The sequence below is a fragment of the Lithobates pipiens genome, unplaced genomic scaffold, assembly GCF_037356315.1.
Source record: "Lithobates pipiens isolate NorthernLeopardFrog02 unplaced genomic scaffold, aLitPip1_a1.2 Scaffold_18, whole genome shotgun sequence".
NCBI lineage: Eukaryota > Metazoa > Chordata > Amphibia > Anura > Ranidae > Lithobates > Lithobates pipiens.
The window spans coordinates 101,275,501-101,282,533 of record NW_027507758.1 but is presented as its reverse complement, the minus strand read 5'-3'; positions in this window follow the sequence as shown (position 1 = coordinate 101,282,533).

Below are 7,033 nucleotides of genomic sequence, written 5' to 3'. Positions count from 1 at the left end.
GCGGGCGCTTTAAAAAAAAAATTTATTTATTTTATTTATTTTAAAATTACTAAATTGTTTAAAAAAAAAAAAAAAAATTTTGATCACTTTTATTGCTGTCACAAGGAATGTAAACAACCCTTGTGACAGTAATAGGTGGTGACAGGTACTCTTTATGGAGGGATCGGGGGTCTAAAAGACCCCCCACCCCTCCTTTACACTTCAGTGTATTCAGATCGCCGAAAACGGCGATTCTGAATACCGGATATTTTTTTAAAACCGGCGCCATTGGCAGCCGAGTAAACGGGAAGTGACGTCATGACGTCGCTTCCGTGTTTACTATGAAGAGACTGGAACGAAGCCGATTACGGCTTCGTTCCAGTTCCTCCCCAGCGGCCGGAGGCATCGCAGCAAGAATCGGTGCTCCCGATCGAGGTGCGGGCATCATCCCGGTATACCCCCCGGAAGCCGAGTACGCACATCTGCGTACGCTCGGCGGGAAAGGGTTAATATTGAAATTTTACAGATCATGACAAAAAACTGTCTTTTAGGATAGCAATCACATGAAGCCATTTATTATCACATAGTTTTTTGTATCCTTTTAAAATCATAATGATAACAGAAATCACCCAAATAGCCCTGAACAAAAGTTTACATACCCTGGAATGTTTGGTCTTGGTACAGACACAGAACATTGTTAACCACTTACGGACAGCCTGCTGCAGTTGTACGTCAGCTCTTTGAATTGGAATATCATTTTTATGGGAGCAGCTAGCTGAAATAACCCCAGTATCCACTTCTGCAGTGGGCGGGAAATGTGGGAATGTGTTTTGTGGTGTAAACTTTAAAATGTATTTAATTTCTTAATTTTACCCAAAATTGTGACAAAAAAATTACAGATTAAAAATGAGTGAGGACAGGGTGAAGGGGGTATTAGGAGGGTAAGTGAGGGCAGGGTGGGGAGAGTAGTTGGGTGTGGGCAGCGTGGGGGGGAGTAGGGGGGTAAGTGAGGGCAGGGTAGTTGAGGGTGGGATGGGATAGGGGTTGAGGGCTGCTGGGGTGGTTGGGATGCAGCTTCTCATGCAGGTGGATCCTCTTGAGCTGGGAGCCTGAGACGAGCTGAGCACTGCTGATATATCTGGTCCAGGGATGTGCGGTCAGGGGAGACAGATGAGGCAGAACCTGCTGTGAACATAAAAAACAACGATCAAGCTCAGCGACCTGGGGTCACATAGACCCAAAATTCCTACCCCACCACTGGTCATAATTTGGGGCTCTTACCACCTATGGTTTCAGAGATACAGGGCTCCTTGCACAGCCTGTCAAAAGCTACATACAGAGCAACCAGTTTAAATACAAGCTGGCACACTCTGCAGCAGACTGAGAGGATGAGCCCACAGTGCCTCTCCTCACTTCTTGTCAGAGGCACTGATTTCAATGGACAGCTTGGAGTCTTGGACAAATGGTAAAGTACCATTGCCCAAAGTTGTCCAATAAAAGTGGAGCACTCCTCTCACTGTAATGTCATAGAAGGGGGCACTCCCTTCCATCCCAGCCCTCTTAACTACAGGAAAAAACATGTGTTTATGGGTATAAGATTAACCCACAATCCCATGTTTTTCTCACACAGTTAAGAGGGAGAAACAGAACCTACTGCTGTTGAAAAGTTACTGTTTTAATCATGTAAAATCATATATTTATATGCTATATGTGATAACATAATCATTTATTTATCTCTTTACTGTGAAATTACTGGTTTGAAGTTATAACTTCAAACTTCAGTAATTTGTCCATTAAGCCACCTGCTTGAGTACAGTTTTTGAAAATATAGTAAATTACCTTAAATACAATATATAATAATTATTTGTATATTACTTACTTATAGTAATTAACCCCTTGCCACTCAGGCCACTTCTGACACTTCTCTCCTACATGTAAAAATCATCATTTTTTTGCTATAAAATTACTCAGAACCCCCAAACTTTTTTTTAAATATATATATATATATATATATATATATATATATATATATATATATATATATATATATATATATATATATATATATATATATGTTTTAGCAGACACCCTACAGTAGGGGTCGTCAACCACCGACCCGTGGCCCATTACCGGGCAGGCGGCATGAGACAGCTGAGTGGCCGGTATATGAGAGCTGGGTGGTAGGAAGAAGCAAACGGGTGGGCAAGCAGAGATGACATCACCTCTTTCCTCCCCCCCACATCACCGCTCTTCCGCCCTCATACCCAGTGTTCTGTCAGCCTCAATGTCAGAGGCTGACAGAACACCGCTCTCCTGCCTTCATTTGGAACCCACCAATGCTCAGAGGGCTGGCTCTGTGCTAAATGGACCAGTGCTGCCACCAGTGCAGTGGTGGCAGGCAGCGTGGCAGGCGACGTGGTAAGTGACATTCCACATCTGGTGAGAGGCAACGTAGCAAGTGACAATCCACATGCTGGTGACAAGCAGCGTGGCAAGTGACATTCCTCATCTGGTGGCGGGTGACGATGGCAAGTGACACACGCTCAGGGCTCTCATTGATTCTGCATTATGGTGAGTTGAACTATCTCATTTATTACTACATTGTAATAATAAAAATAATGTGCTTCAATCACCCTGACACCATATGAAGCATGGTGCCATGATGATTGAAGCGCTAACACCAGCCATTGCACGTGAAAATCTTTTACCACCCCAGGTAACCCCAAACCCCCGGACCTTGCTTGGCACAATTTTCTTCCACACAGCCTGTCCCCGGTGCCAAAAAGGTTGGGGACCGCTGCCCTAGAGAATAGAATGTGGTCGTTGCAACTTTTTATGTCACAATGTATTTGAGCAGAATTTTTTTTTATTGTTGTTTTTGGAAAGCCTCATGAATAAAAATGAAAAAAAAAACAGTAAAGTTAGTCCGATTTTTTGTATAATGTAAAAGTTGATGTTACGCCGGGTAAATAGATACCTAACATGTCACGCTTTAAAATTGCGCACGCTTCTGGATTGGTGCCAAACTTCAGTACTTAAAACATTCCATAGGCAACGCTGTAAACATTTTTAGAGGTTACATGTTTAGAGTTACAGAGGAGATCTAGTGCGAGAATTATTGCTCTTACTCTGAAGATCTGTATCTGATACTAGCCAGGGCCTCACCAGCCACTGACCTCACTGCACAACCCTGATCTGGTCCTGCCCCTTCCTCCTGAGCAACTGGGGCTACGGGTACTCAATGTGGGGCCCAGAGGTAACGCACCAATGACCTAATACCCCCGCTGTGCAGCTATTTAAAAAAAAAAAAAACCTTTGCTGGGTCTACTACGTTCACTGGGTGTCCCGGGAGACAGAAAGTGGACTATTTATCAATTTCGGGTTTAGGCGGATTAATCCACAGCAGCGCTCCTGCCCAGCCCCAGTGTACTGATATAGAAAGGCTGGCCTTAAATGTAACTGGGTGGAGCACTGCTGCAGATTCATTAAGATGGCATTGGGCTACGCTAGCTATGCGTTGAGATGGTGTTGGGCTACACTGACTATGCGTTGAGATGATGTTGGGCTACGCTGGCTATGCGTTGAGATGGTGTTGGGTTACACTGAGTATGTGTTGAGATGGTGTTGGGCTACACTGGCTATGCGTTGAGATGGTCTTGGGCTACGCTGGCTATTCGTTGAGATGGTGGTGGTCTATGCTGACTATGGGTTGAGATAAAAAGAGGTATGGCTTGTTTATATGGAAAAATTCTCCACCCCGTATCATATTAGCCTTACGTGTCTAAAACTTAGGGATGGCTTTGGGTTACCGGACCTTTACAAATATTTTCTGGCAAGCCATCATGCATGACTTGTTGATTGGAACATTCATGAGGCTGGAAAGGTCTGGGTGACCCTAAAAAAGTCATTCACATGACTCCGCCTTGAGTCCCTACTCTGGCTACCATCCTGACATTGGCCACCAGAGATCATGATACAACCTTTTATTCATCCGTCTCTCGGTGCCTTTGGATGAGTGATAAAAACTGCAACAGTCTTCTCGGTCCCTGGACCCCTAACCTCTTTGAGCGGAGACCCCGAGTTTACACCAGGAATCTAAACTTCCTTTCTCAGTCAGGAATGGCCACACGACAAAGTGTTAGCGCATCAATTATTTACTCGTGGATGCCCTCGCTCCTATGAAGCCTTAGTAGCTTTGTCCCTTTCCAACTCCTTTCCATTCTGGTCGTATAGGCAGATTCAACATTTCCTTTCCACCCAGGCACCGTCAGAGACATGGACGAGACGATTGACGCCCTTTGAATCATTGTGCACGTGACCTTTCCCACAAAGACATCTGATCTTGTGTATATATAGTATGCTCATAGATGATACTCCCAGCACCCGAGATTCCACATACATAGCCTGGGAGTCTGACCTTCAGGTCTCCCTCACGGATGACTATAGGACCCTCATTAATGAATATGTCCACAAGGGTTCCCTCAATGTTGCCATTCAGGAAAACGGCTATAAAATTAAAACACGCTGGTATAGGACCCCGTCACGCTTACATAAATTCTCCCCATCTATTCCAGATACATGCTGGAGATGTAAGAAGGCAAGGGGAACCATGCTCCACATTTGGCGTGACTGTGACTCCCTCCAGCCATTCTGGAAAGAGATACATGAGCTTATTGCACACATCACCATGTACACCCTGGATTACTCTCCTGCACAGTACCTCTTAGTCCTTGTACACACGGTCGGACATTCCGACAACAAAATCCGTTGGATTTTGTCCGACAGAATTTGTCCAAAACTTGTGTTGCATACACACGGTCGGACAAAGTTATCGGAAAATCCGATCGTACGTAACGTGATGACGTTGTTTCGTTATGACGGGACTACGTTCAGGCTAGTAGCCAATAGCTTTGGTCTAGGAATTTGATCTGAGCATGCGTGGCACTTTGTCCGATCAGAATTCTCTACACACAATGGGACAAAGTCCGATCGGATCATGTTGTCGGAAAGTTTTATAGCCCAGCTCTAAAACTTTGTCCGTCGGATATTCTGACGGAAACAGTCCGATGGAACCCACACAGAGTCAGATTATCCGACAACACGGTCTGATCGGACATTTTTCGTCGCAATGTCCGACCGTGTGTACAAGGGCTTACACCATACCCAAACTGAGTACTATAAGTCCCTGGCCATGCATATGGTAAACACGGCGAGACTGTGCATTCCGGTACACTGGCAATCTACACACACTCCGACAATTGCTGAATGGTTCTTGAGAATTTCTAAAATAGAGGAAATGGAAGAGCTAGTGCACATCTCTCAAGAGCGTATCCAAAAATTTATGACAACATGGGCGTGCTGGACTCACTTTAAATCAACACAGTGTTTCCAGGCCTATAGCTCTTAAACTATAGCTGCCATTACTTTAGCTGTAGATTGTAAAAGAAACTATACCGAAGCAGTAAGGCCCCACTGGAGAATGAACATGGTCTCTGATGACTTCAAAATCTTAACCCCTCCCTTGTGTGTCATTCCCCCCCCCCACCTTTCCACCCTCCCTTTTTTTCCTCTCTTTTCTCACTCTTCCTCCCTCTCTCTCGTTTTCCTTACTTCCTTCTCGTACTTATCCCCCCTCTTGCTCTCTTTCTCTTTTCTTCGCTATACTTCATTCCCCCACTTTCTCTCTTCTTCAATAGAACAAATGTATTCTCTTTCTTCTCGCTATCTTTTTCGATCCTACTGCTACGTTTTATTACTCTTGGACTGTGGAGCTAGACTTCCAGTAGGATTGATAGCCATTTCATATTTAGGATTGCTATCTGTGCCCTGGAATTTTGCATGAAACATCTGCTGTTATGTTCTCATTGTATACGCTGTTCTATGCAAATATTAATAAAATCTTTATGGAAAAAAAAAGAGGTATGGCTGGGGAATCCTCCAAAGATACAGTACCTCATCCCAATTGATTTAGGAAATGGAAATGGAGGGAGGAGATTATAACAGTGTAATTTGGAATTCATTGGCACCGTTATAATCCCCTCCCTCCATTTCCATTTCCATATGGGTTGATATGGGTTACATATGGGTTACATATTGGCTCCATCAGAGACATCTAGAGTTCTGGTCAGTCTGTAGATTTCACCCCGCAGTCCTTGTCCTCCACTGCCAGCCTTTGATCCCCCTCTGTGCCTGCCAGAGTGCATGCTGCCTGGCACAATTTTCTTCCACACAGCCTGTGCCCGGTGCCAAAAAGGTTGGGGACCGCTGCCCCAGAGAATAGAATGTGGTCGTTGCAAATTTTTATGTCACAATGTATTTGAGCAGAAATTTTTCAAACACGTTTTTTTTTTGTATAGTCTCATGAATAAAAATTATAAAAAAACAGTAAAGTTAGTCCAATTTTTTGTATAATGTGAAAGTTGATGTTACGCCGGGTAAATAGATACCTAACATGTTACACTTTAAAATTGCGCACGCTTGTGGATTGGTGCCAAACTTCAGTACTTAAAAGATTCCATAGGCAACGCTGTAAACATTTTTAGAGGTTACATGTTTAGAGTTACAGAGGAGATCTAGTGCGAGAATTATTGCTCTTACTCTAACGATCTGTATCTGATACTAGCCAGTGCCTCACCAGCCACTGACCTCACTGCATGACCCTGATCTGGTCCTGCCCCTTCCTCCTGAGCAACTGGGGCTATGGGGACTCAATGTGGGGCCCAGAGCTAATGCATCAATGAGCTAATCCCCTGCTGTGCAGCTATTTAAAAAAAAAAAAAACTTTGATGGGTCTACTATGTTCAGTGGGTGCCGGGGGACAGAAGGTGTACTATTTACCAATTTCGGGTTTAGGCGGATTAATCTGCAGCAGCGCTCCCGACCAGCCCCAGTGTACTGATATAGAAAGGCTGGCCTTCAATGTAACTGTGTGGAGTGCTGCTGCGGATTCAATAAGATGACATTGGGCTACGCTAGCTATGCGTTGAGATGGCATTGGGCTACGCTAGCTACCGTATGCATTGAGATGGTGTTGGGCTATGCTGGCTATGCGTTA